Raw genomic sequence first — 20,475 nt, 5'->3', positions numbered from 1 at the left:
ACTACACATCTCTTATTACGTATATTGTTAATAATAAAACAGAACTACAATCTCAGTTTCCTAATTTCTAAATGAATAACAATTCCAATATACTATAGTGGAAACTCTATATTATCACAGATCTGTATTCTATTTGCAACACTGGAAAATTTGGACTGACAAACCAGTTGTACTCATTAATTTAACACTGAACTATTACCTGATTGCTTTGAAATTCCAGCAAAGAAGACAGAAGGAAGAGGGGGAAGGAAGCATGTTACGGTGATTCAGTATATTGGTGAATAAGCAGTTACCTATACGTAGTCTATGCATCTTTTCTGAGATACCTTAGTAGCTGAATATTTGATGACGAAAAAATTGCAATGTTCTCGGTACATATGAAAATCAGCAGTATGAATAACGAAATGGCAACAAAGCAGCATTCTTAGGGAACCTGTTAACTAGGGGGAGATTTGGTGGTTGTTACCTAGTGGCTACTACTCTAAGACAACTCTTAGCATAGTGTGCAGCGGATTCTGGGTTAAGCGAGAGAACCAGGTTAAACTGACTTACCAATTCAGAGACATCAAAACTGAGCCTTCATGGATAACCTCTTCCAAAAATGTAAATGCTATCTGCCTCAAATTTTTTTCAAATTTTATTTTCTCCAAAGTGTTATAAAATTTTTATCATTGAAATTAATTTTTCAAAGCCCCCAAATTCAAACTTTATTAAACCATAACTTTTTTTGAAACAAATGCTATGGTTACAAAACGACACTATAATATTCATTATGGTTGGACAGAAAACATAAGCTAGCCAATGATTCATTGCAGATTGAATAAATTAAAACATTCGGTCCCCAAAATAATAAAAGATAAAGAAAAACTAAAGTCTCTAAGAAAGAACAGAAATGTGTTAACACCAGTTCTATATAGTATTGAAATATATGAATACAAAGTATTAACTCTGGTTGAATATCTGGATCCTGGACCTGTTCAATGACAAACCTTTGTATGACTGAGAGAACCGAACATTTTTCATGCAGCTGTTTCAGCATATTTTGTTGTGTCTTCTACAAGAACTGCACTGCAGCTTCCTTTTTTCTCTTAATTTTACCATAGACCAAAAAGATAATTTATGTTAATCAAAAGTGTTTTCTTTGGGGGTCAGTGCTATTTTTTAAACTGTGACATAAACACTCTCAAGAATTGATCAACACTTGATGCAAATCTATAGTCTGTACTCAGTGGGCATTAGTTGGTGGGGGGAGTCTCAATGGAGATACTGGGCTGTGTGTCTAGATTCAAGAGAATCAAGGAGACAAAATCCAGTTTTCGCATTTGACAGGTGACTAAAATGAGTCTCAATGATAGTAAGTAACCTGCCCAAAGTCACATTGTTAAATGTTGCACCAAGTCTTGGTTTGGTTTGAGGCCTATTGCTTCCTTGCTAGAAACAGCATCTTCATTTAAAATACAGTATCAGTATCTATATGGTGATTTTTAGTTCACAAATATTTTCTAATTCATTTCTTTTTCTTTGCATAATTCACTGTCACTATAGCCATCCATGTTAATATTGAATTTTTTTTTTCATTTTTATGGTGTGCTTTAGGAAAGCCCAAAACTTTTCAGGCTTAAATATCTAAAGTAATCTTATAAACAAACTATTCCTTAGAATTGCTTGAAGAACTCTCCACTCATATCACTAATTAGAGTTTCTAAAAAATGAACAGCATTTCCTTACCTAAAACATTGTCATGAAGTGTTACTTGCCTGCCTGTTTCACAGCACTTATTAGTCTGGTTTTCTCTAAGATCTTTGTTAACTGTGGCTGTCAGTAAGTTATCACAGTCACTGACAAAAAATGGTCATTTCAGCATTTCATTTTTTAAAGAATAAATTTGGAGGACATAGGAAACAGATGTTTAGTGCTTTGGAATTCCAGAATCATGTTCTTTTGCCCCTTTTTGCAGTAAAAATACTTTCCCTGTTGCATCCAAATATTTCTTAGTGGGTTTGCCAATCTCCACATGTATCATCCCTTCTCGCCATTTTGATTTGCTTACTGTGGGCACATGACAAAAGCCAAGCTAATAGAGTCCTCCCTTGGAATTTTTTTCCAAGTTCCTTTTCTTCATTGGAAATGAAATTGTAAAGCTAATGGCCTCTGAGGAAATAAAACCGCTATCCAGGGAGTAACCAAGAGGGTGTGAGAGAGAGGCATGCTGGATCCAATTTTAATTACAGTAGTCCCTAAAGCTGCATTGATTCTTCCTACGACATTACTAGACCACATCTGGTTTTCAAAAAACTAACTTGTATATTTTAAAATATTAGTTTATTCATTTATTCATTGATCAAGTGCTGTTCTGTAACAGGTTTATTGAATAATGTGCACTTGATAAGATAAATTTGTGTTAATGTTCATATTTTTTCTTCTTTCTCACCATTAAACTTACTCTATGGACTCACTCTTCTCTATATCTAAATAAAAGTGTGGGCAGATCCAAAAGCCTTTTCAGTAACTCTTAGATAATAAAGTGTCCAATCTAATCTCACTTAATTTAAAACGTAGACTTTCCCTTTTCCCTCCATGGTTTAGCCTGGTTCAGCTTTGGAAGCCTAAAATACTGTGGAGAGTAATCAGTTTTTTTCTATGCCTCATTTCTTACTGCCCACCTTTCTCACAAGTATTTCTGACACCTTCCCTGTTGTGATAGGAAAAAAATAATAATTAGAGGGAAAAAAACATGGTTTTACCTGGCCATGAGGTTGAAATCTGATATTGGTATCCTTTAAATGTGAAAAGTCTGTCAGTACATTTTTTTTCTTGAATTGCTTACATGGATTTTTTTCTAAAATTCTCCTTAGAATTTAGGAAACTCCAAGTGCTTACCTCATCATAGATTATGCCTCCTCAGGCATAATCTCATTTTGACTCTCTGATTTTGACTCTCTCATCAGCCAGTGGGCTTCTCATAGCATGATACCCACCGTGATTGCACATAAGCACAAGGTCTTACCCCTCCCATAGTTAACCCCTCCCATGAGTGACCTACTAGAGCATTAAGTCACATTAAAGACAAATGAGTTAAGAAAGCAAAGAGCCACTAAACTTGTCATTTAAAGTAAGTGCACACATACGTTGAGGTCCTTTTGCCTCTCTAGGACATTGTCTTGAGAGAGGTTCCTTTTAAGGCAATTCAGTGATTCACTTCCACAAAGATCTCATTTGTTTATTCCTCTGAATACACACACACACACATAGCTTTTTGTACACAGAGATATGCAGTTCCCTTGTAATGCACTTACCTCTCTTTGCCATACTTGTCAACAGAGACAGCCCTAGTTGCAACCTCTGTATTAGGGTTCTCTAGAGGGACAGAACTAACGGGATAGATGTGTATATAAAGGGGAGTTTATTAAGGACTATTGACAATCAAAAGGTGAGGTCCCACAGTAGGCTGTCTGCAAGCTGAAGAGCAAGGAAGCCAGTCTGAGTACCAAAGCTGAAGAACTTGGAGTTTGGTGTTCGAGGGCAGGAGGCATCCAGTGTAGGAGAAAGATGTAGTCTGGGAGGCTAAGCCGGTCTAGTCTTTTCACGTTCTTCTGTCTGCTTTTATTCTGGCTGCACTGACAGCTGGGTGTGCCCACCCAGGTTGAAGATGGGTCTGCCTTTCCCAGTCCACCAACTCAAATGTTAATCTCCTTTGGTAACACCCTCACAGACACACCCAGGAACAATACTTTGCATCCTTCAACCCAATGAAGTTGACACTCAGTATTGACCATCAACCTCTTATTTTTAGATAATTTCAAGGAATTTTAGGTGACAGCACTACATTCCCTAAATTCCAAGGAGCTGATTTGCCAGTGGTCCTCTTGGAATCTTTTGAGTCACATTATTGATTAAGGAAGAGAGAAATGTCAGAGCATTCCAACAACTCCCTAAAATATTTATCTCTTCATCTGTTTTATACCCATGATATGATTAACGGCCTAAGGCTTACATGGGCAATCTCCAGCTTGGCTTTAGAAGACAGACTGCTTAACATATTTTATACTGTTTTCCACCTTCAGACACTCTGCCCAAACTCTGACACCACACAAAGTATTGCATTTAACCTTTGTTTTACTAGCAAGAAAATAATTTGAATATCATTTGTTCAGGTATTCATTTATTTATTGATTATCTATGTGACAGACACATACTAGGACCTTAAACAGTTTTAGACAGTGTGGTCCTGTTTTAATTCCTGGTATGATAGAGGGCTTTGCCACTTCAAAGAGAATAAGGATTTAAGAGCACTGTTATTTTACGTGTTACTCAAATTATGTTTCTTTGTTTACTCTTAAATAATGTATTGGCTGAAACATGTAGACAACCTGGAAGTATGATTTGAAAGACAAAGCCATGCAGAAATGGGTAGGTAGAAGCCCCTGAGGTCAAATTTGGCTATAGTCTAGTGTTCTTCACCATGCAAACTGCTTTATTTTTGTTTGACTGTCTTTAGATGGGATATATAATCCCCAACTGCATAGTTTCCAAAAATATTATAGTATTCACAAATTTTGTTTCCTTCCTGGCCAAATAAGCCTTGGATTTTTTTTTGAAATCTTTGGGCAAACGCTTTACATATAAAAAGAAAACTCACACCATCACATCTTCATCATTTCCTGAAGACCCTGCCACTAACTTGAAGAGATTTCTCAATATTGTAGCTATACAAACATTTGTGTTCAGACATAATTTACTTGATATTTTTCATCACCCCTCTAAAATGATGTAGAGACAGTCAGTGAAACATGAAAATTCCTGTGGAATTGCCATTTTAAATAAATAAACTCTTCTGAAAAGAACTGAAATGGCATCAATGTTGGAATGATGTGCAACTCACTTTAACAATTCAAGAGCCAAAGGTCATCGTTTTTCCAGTTTTTCTCCAAATGAACCTGAGCTCTAGAAGATAAATATGTGCCATTTGAAAACAAAAGGAAAGACTATTGGTTATTCTGTGTCTTTTGAGCAGGGTTGCCATTCTTCCTTTTCTATCATGGACTTTATACTTTTGTTCAAGCGCCAGTAACAAGCTAGAGTAGAAGATAATTATGAAGGCACTTTAATGGAACTACCTGCAAAGCACACCATGTGAGGGTACACAGAACATAACCTGATGGAACCAGCTATATTATGTCACCTTGGTGGGTATGAGCACAAGGTCTTACTAAGGTTAACCCTTCCCGTGAGTGACCGACTAGAATATTAAGTCACTGTATAGTCTGTTCTCACGCTGCTAATACAAACATACCTGAGACTGGGTAATTTGTAAAGAAAAGAGATTTAATTGACTCACAGTTCAACATGGCTGGGGAGGCCTCACAATCATGGCTGAAGGTGAAGTGAATGAGGAGCAAAGTCACATCTTACATATGCTGGCAGGCAAGACAGCATGTGCAATGTGCAATGGAACTTTTTTTTTTTTTTTTTGAGACAGATTCTGGCTCTGTCACCCAGTTTGGAATGCAGTTGTGTGATCTCAGCTCACTGCAACCTCTGCCTCCAGGGTTCAAGCGATTCTCATGCCTCAACCTCCGAAGTAGCTGGGATTACAGGCACACGGCACCACGCTGGGCTAATTTTCATACTTTTAGTAGAGACAGGGTTTCACCATGTTGGCCAGGCTTGTCTCAAACTCCTGACATCAGGTGATCTACCCGCCTGAGCCTCCCATAGTGCTGAGTTTACAGGTGTGAGCCACTGTGCCCAGCCAGTAACTCCCCTTTATAAAATTATCAGATCTTGTGAGATTTATTCACTATCACGAGAACAGTACTGAAAAACCCTCCCCCATGATTCAATTACCTCCCACCAGGTCCCTCCCATGACACATGGGATTTATTACAATTCAAGGTGAGATTTGAGTGGGAACCCAGAGCCAACTCATATCAATCCCATTAAAGACAAATAAGGTGAGAAAACAAAGAGTCACTAAATTTGTCATTTAAAAACAGTGTTATGTTTGTAAATTTTTGCTTAATTTATAAAAAGACAGGAACATTTGGTAAACATTTTAAATAATAGGAAAGGGATTAAAATGAAAGTTAAAATATCCCTGTCCTGCATTAGACCTCCCCTACCATTTCTCAGAGGTAACTGCCATAACCATTACTTATCAATTTCTGGTATATTATTCCAACAATCTTTAGCATTTATCAGAATGTTATAATTTTTAATTACAAAAATGTATAAGTTTTAATTAAATGATATAATAATATACATGATATAGTTTTTTAATTTTCTTTTTATTTTTGCTTAATAATAGATCTTAGTAATCTTTTCAAATCAGCCTAAGCAATTTGAACTCATTATTTTAATGGACCATAAAATAATAGCTAACCAGGAAATCATTTCTACATATCAGACTTTTTGTAAAATGCTTTACATATATTAACTTAATCCTCAAAGCAGCCATATGATGTATGAACAATTACATGCCAATTGAAATAAATGAAAGAAAAGTAGCAAGCAGAGGTAAAGTAACATGTTTAAGGTTATATCACACAGGTAGCTGACCTTCAAAGCCAGGGAGCCTGGCTCTTGCACTATCTTTAGTAATAGTCTTTTATTATTGATCCCATTAATGGACCATCAGTTTGGGGGGTGTGTGTGTGCGTGTGTGTGTGTGTGAAAGAGAGAAAGAGAGTACAAGCTTGTATTTCAGTATTACAAACAATGTAGCCATGAGCCGTATGGTATATCTATTGGATTAAATTTCAACCATTGGAATTGCTGGATCAAATTTGTATGCGTTATATATACAGCATATGTGTGAGTACATATATATGTACACATATATGTATGTATGCTATGTGTATATATATGTATATACATATATGTACATATATACATACACATGCTATGTGTGTATATGTACACACATGCTATATATAAATTTATATTTGTATATATATATAAATTATATGTGTAACTTGATTACATATGTATAACTTATTAAATATATCACAATTCCTATGTGTACACACACACATACATATATATGTACACACACATACATATATATACACACACAAAAAACAGTATCCCAAATATCATACCATTGTACCAATTAACACTCCTGCTGGGAACTTTTGCCGTTATCAATGGCTTTTAAACACAATTTTGAAATATTTCTAATCTGACAAATAATAAATTTAGGTTTTCTATTTATTTCTATTTAATTTCAAGCAAGGTTGTGCATCCATAGAGTATATGTGATATGATGAGAGGAGCCAAGTGATATCCAACTATATTACAGCACATAACCACACTTAGCAAAGCTAACTGAGCTCCTGAAATCAATGCATGATGCATAAAAAGCTTGGAGGTTATTTCATAGGTGTCTAGTGCTGTTTCTCTTTGTTTGCTAAGTAAAGATTTTGTTAGAAAAACTACCTACAAGAAAATGAATTCATTTACTTAAAAGCAAGATTTCCAATTAAATTTTTTAGCCTAGGCCTCTTTGGCTACTAAGGACTGCTTACGTTCTGTCTGCTTCTCTCTCCTGCTCTGATTCCAGAGCACATGCTTGTTGTGTCTGCTCCCCTGCAATGCAACCCCATGACATATTGCACCTAAAAGGATTTAACAAATGTAATTTCATTAGAACAAAGACCACTTCTCCAGATGGTTCAAATCAACCATGGGCACTTGGAAAGCTGACAGGAATAAAGACCTGAACTTTTGAAGAAGTAAACTGCTAATACTTTCTTGGGTCCAATCTGATGTTGTGAGCAACAGAAGCAGTTGGCAATCAGAGTGAGTTAGGACAAAAGTCTAGATCAAACTGATTCTTCCCAAGATGCCCAAGGCATATCTGACGTAGGACAACTGTTCTACACTGGAAATTTGAAATATGAATTGCTGGATCAAAGGCATGTGCATTGTATGTGTGTGTGTGTGTGTGTGTGTGCCTGTGCACACGGGCATGCTACATATACAAAAATAATATATGTAACTTAATTACATATGTATAACTTAATTACATATATGTATAATTATATCTACACACATAAAATTTATATACGTACATATATACACATACATAGATCACACACACACACACACATATATATATATGTATATATAGAAAAAAATGTGGTGTTTCCAATTGGAAAAGTAGGTCTTAAATAACTTTCTAATTGGTTGCATTTAACAGAGAGATGGCCACATTTGTGTAGAAGTAGCCTGCATTGAGATCCATTTTTTTCTAAGAATTCCAGTGTTTGTATATTCTAATACATATATGCCTCTGGCTAATGGCCTTGTGGTTGCTATCTACTTAATAAATCCATGGCTGCTTTCTTCTTATAGTAATTAGCTTCTTGTTTTAAACTTCAGCCTCTCACCATTTCATGAACAAATAATAGATGACAAGGATTTACATAACTAAGAAATGATTTTGAGTTTCAAACTATTAAGCCTTCCAACCATGCCTGGTGTAAGAAAGATTGACTAATAATCCTTGCTGTGCTGCTGGTGGAATTACTGAATAATTCAAATAAGAGATTATTTAAAGTAATGTTGTTGAAAAGAGGAGGCTGGGTAAGTGACTTGTTGATTCATTAGCCTGTAGTTTCTTATTGCTGCATATTAAAATAGTGAAGCAAGAAAAATGTCATTTTCTAATCTCTGTAAGGGATTTTCCTTTTTAGGAGATGTCACCTGAAGGCATTAACAACCACAGCATTCTGTCTTTTTATGTTGTTAGATTATTTCAATAATTTTTCATTGTAAAAGATAATTTCATTGTTAAGTAAGTAATCACCAAAGATTTTTTAAACAGAGGAACTGCATAAAAGTTTATGGAATTTGTCCCTTCACAAACTCCAATAAGCCTCATTGTCCCATTTGCTGCTCCCGTGTTCTCTGCAAAGCTACCATACTTTCCCTAATAATAATAATTACCCTCTTTACATACAATGTGTTTTTGCCATTTTAAAAGAACATTCATGTGCATTATCCTGATTGGTGTGCCTAACTCTTCAAAACGGGGATCTAAAGCTCCATGTTCCACATACTTTTACGAAGCAAAGTTCTGAAATATTCATCGCTTCTCTGTGAGTCAGTCAAAATAGAATCTTTACTCCTCACATGATAGTGAGTAAAACTGTTATGCGACACGCAGAGTGGGCTGTATTTATTATGAAAGGTCTTACTATAACAGGGCTCCCTTTATATGACAAGTCAGATCATAGCAAAACACTGTTAAATGTTGGGGTAATGATAGATTTTAAAAATATTTATTGAGTCTATTCCTTGTACCAGGTAGTGTACTGAGACCTTTGAAAACATTGTTTTATTAACACTCTCAAAAACCAAATGAGGAAGACCCTATTATCATCTTTGATTTTTAGTGAGAAAAGTGAGAGTCAAAAAAATAAATATCACCTTCAGTTAGAGGTGACTGAAGTATTCTGGAAATAAAAAAAATGAGATTTTTCTTCTGCTATTTATACTGTAATATCAACTCACAATGAATGAGAGCTGAGAGACGAGAATATTTTGTAAAGGGAGAGTTGTTCCTGGCAAGCAAGAATTGACTACTCTGATGGAAAACATGAATATTTCTGAAGGAAAAAGAGGTCAATCTGCCAGGAGGTTGATAATGAAAGTTTAGACATAGAAGCAAGCAAATGGAATGTCCGTTCAATGAACATTCTAAGGAAAGAGAAAATTAAACAGTGAAATTTAAATGCAGCAGTCTTGTTAACGAGGGCACCCATGTTGTAGAGGTGGATTTATTAAACTTCATAAACCTGATGGTAATTAAAATTCTCATCTAGTGTTCCTTGTTCAGATTCCACATAGAATCCTAATTATGGTTTGGTTTCCCATGACATCTACCAACAGAGATAAAATAATAAGGACTCATATTTTAAATGAATGACAATTATGTTTTAAGTAGAAAATTAATAAGTCAGCATTCTGATTTTATACTTCAGTGTCATAAGTTTGTTAATGCCAATGTTTTCCTGAAAATTTTATTTGCTCAAGTTAGTTTATTGATCTTGTATACTTGAGGGGTAAGCATTGAGCACTGAAGAGTTCACAAAGGTATTAAATTAATTACTACATAATAAAATTTCCACAAACAAGGAGAAAACTTCCTAAAATCATGTGCCTTTTCTTAGCCTCTTGTAAATAATGATATGTGAGCAACTAATATATTTCTGGCATTGTGCCAGATTCATCTAAGATTCATATGAATGCTAGTTGAAATATGTTACATTGTACATTTTAGAAATAAGGAAATTGAACATCAAATATACAGAGAAGGTTTAATTTCTTGTGGTTGAATGTATATTGGACTGGGTGCCTCAGTGGCATACCTCAAATCAATTATATTTCAATCATAACTCTTTAGTGTCCTTGAATTCTGCTCTTTCAAACCACTGCATGCATCCTCACATCCACAAGTCTGGCATCAACTTTTTTTAGTGGCCTACAACAGAAATTTGGTTGTCATTCTCCTTACCATGCCTGAAGCTTCCTTGCCAGACTCAGGAATGTTTAGAGAGTAGATAAGAAATCCTAATCTTGGGGCACTTGGAGAGGAAAGGACATCTAAATTGAATAAGAGGTCTATCATAAAACTTGAAGATTCATCTGGAAGGTAGATACTTCTGGTATAAGAATGGTTAATGAATGAGTGACCAAAAAAGAGGAAATAGCTCAGAAAATATGAGTGTGAGAGAGAGAGTGTGTGTGTGTAGAGAGAGAGAAAGAGTAACTTTAAAAACATTATTTTTCATATACATCCTGTTTTATAATTCTCAATCCTGGGCCTGTATATCACCAAAATTTTAGTTGCTTATTGAAATTAGCTACTAAAATTTCCTTAAGGAGAGAAAGAAAGGCTGAATGATTCACTCACAAAACAATTGCCATTGTGACTGAGTCGTTCTGATGTGGTGTTTTGCCATCTTCAGTTACCACTCAATTTTTCTAGAAAAAAAAGACCTATATTCAGTCACCAGCAATAACTAGGCAACAAATTGGATCTCATTGCTCAATAAAACTCACACACCAGCCAATATGTGGCAGTGGTTGTGCTTAAAAACCAAATAAACTGGTGATTTATCTAGGTATTTTTCCTCTTTTAGTTACTCCTGACATACATACACACACACACACACACACACACGTGTATATATACATATGTATGTATATATACATATATATTTCTTTATTATGTAAATAAATATACATAATAAGAAAAGGGAAGAAGGAGATAGTATGTGGCCAATTGCTGCTTCTATATTTACATCACAGAGCCTAGTTTTTGAGTAAATAAGTCTAAAGAATTTTCATACTAAACTCTGGAAAGAGATAAACATTCGCTACTGAATTTTGATAACGTTTAGATAAAATTGCTGCAAAATAACAGATACATTTTCATTTTCAATGGATATTGGCCTTGGCTGTTTATCAGTAACGGACTTGCTGGTGAGAAATCATCTATTCAATTTATTCAACAATTGGTTATTTAGTGCCTAGCTTGTATCAAAGGCCAAAGCATGACATTAGGGATACGTCATAAGTCTCAACCACCAAGATACCTGGACCTAGGCAGGGATACAAATGGAAGAATGAACAATTAAAATTCAATCGGATGAGTTCTGCTTCTATTTAAGATCCTAGTCCTACCACTCCTAATCTGTGCAACTTTAGGAAAATTGCTAACCTCTCTCACTCTCAATTTATCTCTATGTTTATGACAATTAGAGACAGTTAGAGGAACGGGTTGAATAGTGACTCCCAAAAAGATATGTCCACATTTTAACCTCCAGTACCTGCGAATGTTACCTTACTTAGAAAAAGGATCTTTACAGATTTAATTAAGTAAGGAAATTGAGATCGTCTGGATTATTGCAGTGGGTTCTAAATCTGGTGACAATTGCTCTTATAAGAAACACGGCACAGTGGCAGATGAGGATAAATAGGCCAGGTGCAGTGGCTCACACCTGTAATCCCAGCACTTTGGGAGGCCGAGACGGGCGGATCACTTGAGGTCAGGAGTTCGAGACCAGACTGGCCAACATAAGGAAACCTTGTCTGTACTACAAATGCAAAAAATTACCTGGGCATGGTGGTGCACAACTGCGATCCCAGCTACTCAGAAGGCTGAGCAGGAGAATTGCTTGAACCCAGAAGGTGGAGATTGCAGTGAGCTGAGATCATGCCACTGCACTCAAGCCCTGGGCGACAGAGTGAGACTGTCCAAACAAACAAACAGGGTAAGTGACCATGGAAGCAGAGATTGAAAACATGTGGTCACAATCCTAAGGAAATTTGCAACCACCAGAAGCTGGACAAGGAAAGGAACAGAATCTTCTGTATATCCTCAGGAGGAAGTGTAACCCTGCTAATACCTTGATTTTGAACTTTTGGCCACCAGAACTATGAGTGAATACATTTCTGTTGTTTTATGCAATGAAGTTTTTTGGTTATTTGTTACAGCAGCCCTAGGAAACTAATACTGTTAGAAAAGTCCCCCACACATTATCTGATGCTTGGTAAGCATTTAACAAATCATATATAGGGTGATTAGGATGATGATTAAGTTGATCATTGTACTTTTCTTTTAAAAATCAACAGATAAAAAATATTTATTCAACATGTACAGTCCTATACAGAACTGTTTTTAGATTTTGACAGGCTTATAGGTACATTTAAAAAATATTTACATTAACATGCCTTCCAAATCTGTTGGCAATTTCATCTAGGACATTTATTATCTATATATTCACGCACAGATTTACCTACTAAATAGGTTTTATTTTGCTTTTAGTGTAAAAAGTGAGAGAGAGAGAGAGACAGAGACAGAAGATAGACGAGAGAATTAAATAATTATTTAGCAATTATACATACATTAGAAAAACTCACTTTGAATGTCAATACCTGGCACACTGACGTAGGCAAGGACAAGAATAACATTGGCAAGTACAACTCACTGATTCAGAGAGTAAGAACTGATTAGTATAGAGTCAAGAAGAGATTGTTATAAATATAATTGACGTTGTTTTCCATGGCCTCATGGAAATTCTTCAAAGTTGCAACACATTCAACTTCCAGTTGCTGATAAGACAAGGGCATGACATGCTATCAAGGCCACTGATATCTCATGTTAGACTGGAGGAACTTTTTTATATATATCTCAAAATTTATGGGTATGAGATTTCAAAGATTGGCCCTAAACCTTGACATTCAAACCTGAAAGCTTACACGATTACAATATTTTGTGAAAATAATACTTGCTAGCAAGGAGATTGAAGTGAACTTTTTGACTATTTTTTAAATTAAAATGTTTTGGTGTTTTTGTGTGACACATTATGAGTATGCTAGTTACACTTACAATAAGTGATGCAGGTGTTTTTGAAGAACAATTGTTATTTTGCCATGGAAATTCCTTAATGAAGAAATTGGTTTCTTGAAATTAGAAACAGAATTATCTATAAGAAAAACTCAGACAGGAATATCTACCTTAAATACATATTAGGAATCCTATAACTTTTCAGAACCTTTGCCCAAATAATAACACTTTCACAGAATTCATTTCAAGGACTCAAAGTCTAACAAACACTGAAACAGCTTTAGACCCCAAGATTTCCATTACAATATGAGGAAAGCTTTGACCCACTCACTGTTTAACATTAGGGTAATGCTTATACAGTGACACTCAAGTTTGTGATTATATTTGAGAAACTGGTGGAAAAAAAAGAATTTTAAAAAGGGAGTGTTATCAGATATCAATTTGAATGAGTCACTGAGGATGGAGCTGGAAAATAACTCATTCTATGGGGAAAACAAAGCAAATATCTCAAGCTTCATCATGTAATAAAGTCTTAGAACCGAAGAGAAGGTTAATTCTAAATCTGTCATTAGAGAATACGCTTAAGTCTATTCACATGGGCTTTTGTGTGTATTTCCAGGATGAAGATCATTAGTTAAATTAAAGCTGATACACCTCTCTGTTATCAGAGCATAACAAACAGTACTTCAATGTATCACAAGAAAGGTATTCCTTTCCACTGTACTGTAGGTTGCTGCACTAGTCTAGTATCCATGGATGCTTTTGGGAATTTGTGATGGACTCTAGTAGGCTACTGTGCACCTAGAAAGTACTCCTAAAAAGTTACATAATTTTGCAATAAAATATGTAACCATTTAAAATAATTGTCAGAAGAACTTTTAATATAAATGAAAAAGCTTTCTGCAATCATATATTTAAATAGTATCTCTAGGTATATCTTTCTGTTTATTATTGATGCAGGCTAAAACACTAAATAGATTTTAAGCAAATCTAGAGGTAAAAGATGAACTATATGGAGCACATAAAACTAATTTTGAATTGCTATGTTTAGCTCCTCAATTACTTTCTTATTTTATATGGTTTTATCACACGAATATTTTAAATATCTCAATAAAGTTCAGGAATTTACTTAATTGAATTATTTTAATTAATTTATTTGAGACAGTATCTCACTATGTTGCCTAGGCTGTTCTCACCTCCTGGGCTTAAGCAATCTTCCTGCCTCGGCCTCCTGAATAGCGGGGATTACAGGTATATAACACTACGTCAGCTTATTTTATTTTGATGGAAATTTTTGGTAGGAGCTGAAAATTCCAAATGTTATTTAAGATTTTAATTAATTTATTCAAAAAAATCATCATTTTGTGACTATGTACTGTTCTAGGTGCTATGGATACAACAATAAATAGCATTTTAATATATTAGGTAGTAATAAATATTTTGATTGAAAAAAGGTAATAGGGAATGATAGGTATGGTCAGAAAAATCAATCATGTCTAAAAATAACAAAATGATTATTAATTTTATTTTCATCTGTAGTACAGTATATTTAAATACATTATGCCAAATAGCCATCCTGACAGTAGACAAATTTGGTTTTATAGCATCTCTTAGCTCTTAATTCTATAAGCTGAAGAAACAAAAAATTTGAGAAAATTTGAACTGAAGAAATACTGCGTGTATGTGTGTCTGTTTTAATATGTATTTGAGTATTTATGTAACAAATGAAACCAGCCAGCCAGCCATTCTAAAAGCAACAAACATCTACGCTAAAGCTTATATTCAAGAGCTAAAAAAGTCTTAAATTTCCTGAATTTAATGCAAAAAGAGATGGCTGCTTAAATATTCATTAGGAAAAAAAGACTTTAGGACACATGCAAGTGATTTACAATAAAACCAATGTTTGGCAACCATTCTGAAAAACTTCACTCATTAAGCATTTGTTTATGTCCAACAGGAAGAATATTTGCACACCCAATGAGGTGTCAGTCATCTTCCAGGAGGTAATAAAAGGGCCCTAGGGTGAGTGCTGTGAGGAAGCCAATCATGCACACCTTTTCCCAACAGCCAATTCTTCCAATCAGGTTTTTTGTTTTGCTTTTGGACAGCCAGTTTTTGAACACTTACTAGTATACTATTGCCTACTGTTGCAAATTGAGAGAGGCAGAAGCTTTTACTGGAATTGAATCCAAACTCTAGAATGAGGTACATGTGACTTCAGATCTGAGAAAACATTACATATATATTGAAATGTCATGGACAGAGAAGGCAAATAGTGGTTTCAAGAAAACCTCAATTCAAATGTGCTAAGGAATGTAACTTTGAATCAATGTCTGAATTATTCCACTATTATCAATACCTGAAAAGATGAGCCTAAAAGCATAAGCTATATCAATGGAAAGGTTGTCATAATCTGTTACTAATTCACCAAAGCCACAAAAAATCTTGATGAGGATAGTACATTAAAGAGATGGTAGGCTACAAATGCACTAAAATGAGGAACAATAGTAGGCAGGAATAACCACTCATCATTTACATTCCTCTTCACTTTCAATTACCTACTGTTACTTATGAGTGTCATATTTGCCATTACTAGTGATAAGTCACATTTTCCATTCCAGATTGCAAGCATAGATTTGTAATTGAGCTGTTTTTCATGAGAGAACTGTATGTATTGTGCTCCAGGGCGAGTGACAGCAAGGAATAAATCACAAGATTATGAAAGAATAATAATTATGATATAAAACAAGATTATTTACAAAGCAGGAAAATTGTACAGTTCTGAATTAGCTATTAAAAATAAAATTATTGCTAATCCAATTATTTGTATGTATTAAGTGTTTTGGATGGCTAATGATTTTCATGAGAAATATTGGATGATACATCTAATTTTAGGTGAAAATAAAAAGATTACAAATTTTATATACATGATAATCACATCTTAAATAAAATTACATTTAAAAAGTGCCAAAAAATTAAAATTTGTTACGTGCAAAAACTTCTGCTCCTGGCTATGATGCAGTCAATGGTACTAGATTAGTCTTCCTGCCATAATCAACTATAAACTTGAACAGACTGTGTATGGTGCCCGTTGTCAGGCAGTGGAAAACTGGCAGCATGAGGCTATAATTTCTAAGAAAAGTGAAATGCTGAAGGTAGCCCCTATGTTTGCCTTGACCTGAGGGAAATTTCATAATTCCAGTGCAGCAATTCAAGCAACACTGAAATTCAGAGCTCCAGAAGGCAGAGATTAGAGTTCAGAGAAGAGCTAAAACAACTGGATTTAGGTAGGTAAAGCACAATAAAGGAAAGATATATGCAGAGGTAGCTCCAGAATTCAGTGTGGGGATTCTCTACAAGTCCTTGGCTGAGGACTGGACTTCTCATACCTAGGAGACTACCAGAGACTTATCAGAGAGCAACTACTATATGACTGTGATTGGAATAAAAATACTAAATGCTGAGTAGCCTTTATACCCATGGGGATTGGGGTCCAGCCAGAGGAAAGAAACCTTAAGTCCTTATTAATATCTTTAGCATCCCATTCCAGTTGAGACATAAAAACAGTAAGCTTTCATAAAGCTTAATTCATAATAAGGATTATGCCCTGGAGTGACATAAATTCTATTACTCCCCCGTGACTAAGACTAAAACTAATCTCTGAGAAGACACACATGGGAACACAGAGTTTGAAGGGTAAATTTTAATAAATTAAAGAAGCATGGTAAGCATCTTGGGTTTTACCAAGATTATTCAAGTTCAAGGTAAATATTTAGTAATTGCACTACTTACTAGAACAAAAGTCAATACTCTTCAGAGAAAGACAACAGAATTTCTGGTCTCTGCAGTAATTCATGATGTTCAATATATAATGAATAATAATGAATACCATAATGAAACAGAAAAATACAACCAATAGTTTTTAAAAATGACAATTGGTAGAAACATAAAGAAACTAACCCCATAATGGCATGAAATTGGTTACAGTAGACAAGGACTTTTGAAAGAGCGATGATTAATATGTTAAAAAATGAAAATATGTTTAAAGAGGGATAGCATTGGGAGATATACCTAATGCTAGATGACGAGTTGGTGGGTGCAGCGCACCAGCATGGCACATGTATACATATGTAACTAACCTGCACAATGTGCACATGTACCCTAAAACTTAAAGTATAATAAAAAAAAAAAAAGAATTGAAAGAAAACATGATATTAATAAGTAACCAGATAGGAATACCAACAGAAAATGAATACAATCAAAAATAATTATATGAAAATTCTAGAATGTAAAAATACTATAATTGAAACTAAAAAAAAAATTACTGGATGTGCTTCACTGCACATGGCACATGGCAGAAGAAAGAGAAAATGAATGTGAAGCTATATAAAGAAAAAATAGCCCTCTAAAGACAAAGGAGTACCGACAATCTCTGAATTAATATCAAATGGTCCAACGTAAATTCAATTTGAGTCTAGAAAGACAAGAAAGTGACAACTGGGCAGAAAAAAATTTAGAAAAATAATGAGGTCAAATATTTCCCAAATGTGACAAAAAACATTGATTTAGAGATTCAAGAAATCAACTCCAATGAAAATAAGGACAAAGATAACCACACTAAAGCAAACTACACCCTAATTTCTGTAAGCTAAAGATTAAATATTTAAATCAATCAGAAGAGAAAAACAACACATTGCATGAGGAAAATAACAAAATGAATAACATTTAACATCTTATTGGGGGAAAACATAGATGGAATTTCAGGAGACAATGAAGTAATATTTTTAAAGTGCTGAAAGAAAAAAGTTGTCCATCAATCCAGGATTTATTACTCAGCAATTAAAAAAAAGATAAAAAAGAGAGAAAGAGTTTCAACGGACAACCAAAAGAAGCAATACATATGAATAATGAACGCAAGAATATTTATGGTCAAAGTCATTAACTTTCAAAGAAAACAGTTAGAATTGGTTTATGTTGTTGCTATTTTAGGCTATCAGATGGACAAAATATGCAATATTAAAAGATTGATAATCCTTAGTATTGGTGAGAGTTTAGGAAAATGAACACTTTCTTATAGAGATTGTATTATCTAACATTAATGTTTATGTAATTTGTGAGGACATTTGACCTACATTTTAAAAGTCTTAAAATATTTTAGAAATTTTGGTTAAGGTTCTCCAATTCAGTTAGATTTTTGCTAAATAAATTGTACATATGAATAAACAGATTCATAGTGGTAATGTTTAGAACAAAATAAAATACTGAAAAAAATTTAAATGTCTCTTAGAAGCAGATCTAACAGAGTATACACTAAAATACAATCTAGTAAAATGTTAGAAATGTATCTACATTTCATTGAATCAAAAAGCAAATCAAGCCTGGGCATGGTGGCTCACACCTGTAATTCCAACACTTTTGAACAAGTAGGCAGGAAGTTGGCTTAAGCCTAGGGAAACAGTGATAACTCGTCTTACAAAAAAATCATCCTGGCATGGTAGCACATGCCTGTAGTCTCAATTACCTGGGAGGGGAGGCTGAGATGGGAGGATCACTTGAGCCCAGGAGGCTGAAGCTGCAGTGAGCCCAGATTGCGCTACTGCACTCCAGCCTGGACAACAAAGTAAGACCCTGTCTCAAAAAACAAAACAAAAAACTAAATCAGCAATATATACAATATTGTCTCATTTTGCTTGTTAATGTTTCTATATAAATTCAGCAAATATAACTAAATATAAATAGGAATGTTTGTTTTTAGAGAGAAAAAATCAGTTAATATCTTTTCACAAAAATTTGTAATCAAAGTTTAGTGTTGCCTTTTTGTTATATAATTTTTTGTTCTATTTTCAACATTCAATTTTGTTCTATTTTTTGTTCAAGGTTATATAATTTCTTGTTCTATTTTCTTAGTTTTCTATGTCTTCTAAATTCACCACAATGCATATGTACATGTTTTTTTTTAATTAGAAAATATAGGCTGGGTGTAGTAGCTGACACCTGCAATCTCAGTAGTTTGGGAGGCCAAGACAGGAGGATCACTTGAGGCTAGGAGTTCTAGGGCAGACGGGGCAACATAGGGAGACTCCATCTCTAAAAAATAAAATTAACCAAATGGCCAGATGTGGTGGCCCATGCCTCTAGTCTCAACTCTTCAGAAGGCTGAGACAGGAGGACCAATTGAGCTCAGGAGTTCAAAGTTGCAGTGAGCTATGATCACACCACTTCCTATCCACTGTGGGCAACAGAGCGAGACCCTGTCTGTGAAAAGAAAGAAAATATAAAGTTTGTTAAAAAGTAAAGCCATTTCATATCTTTCCTCTTATTTTCATCAAAATGAGTAAGCAATTTACCTACGATTATCTGCAGGTATATTGGCTTTGGGATTGGAAGCTTCTGTGAGGTTTCAACTGTGTGTCTAGGATCATTGTGTCTATGTGTCTATGATCAGTGCCCAGAACACTAGCAAATGGACATAAAGATAACTTAAACATAACTTACATTCCTTTAGCTAAGGCTTTCTCTAGATTTATGAAATAAAAGCAGCATAAAGTATCCAGTCTGGCTGTTTTGCCTAATTTGAAAGTAGATAATGCTCCTCATGGCCAAGTTAATACAGAATTCTCCACTGTGATATATTCTATGGGTAAAATGGATGAAGCAACTTTCAACTGTCTGTTCAATCCAAATGAAACAGGGTATATATTTTAAGACCTTTATGTTAAGGTTTGTCTAATTGGAGCTTCAAGGGACAGATACTGTAGTTCCTTTAATTTGCAAATCTGAAGGAAAATATCTGAATATTGTGGTTCCTTTTATTTGAGAATCTGAAGGAAAGAAAATGTAATCACCATTATGGTAAACACTGTTATGGTTACCCTATGTAGTTTTAAAAAATGTTTGCTATAACCTTGTTGGAGAGGTATCATTTTTATTTTAAAAATAGGAAAATATAATAATAGATTATTTGACTAAGTCAAGTCATACTTCCAGGAACTGAAAAAAAAATGAAATTGACAATGTTTTTTTTTCTTTTTAATTTAAACATCACTGATTTTTTTTCCTTAGGGAAAGACTAGAAAAATGATTAGTCTGATTATAATTTTCTACCTTTTTTGAAATGG

Source organism: Pan troglodytes, chromosome 9 (genome assembly GCF_028858775.2).
Source record: "Pan troglodytes isolate AG18354 chromosome 9, NHGRI_mPanTro3-v2.0_pri, whole genome shotgun sequence".
Classification (NCBI taxonomy): Eukaryota; Metazoa; Chordata; class Mammalia; order Primates; family Hominidae; genus Pan; species Pan troglodytes.
Note: the sequence above shows the minus strand (reverse complement) of the source record.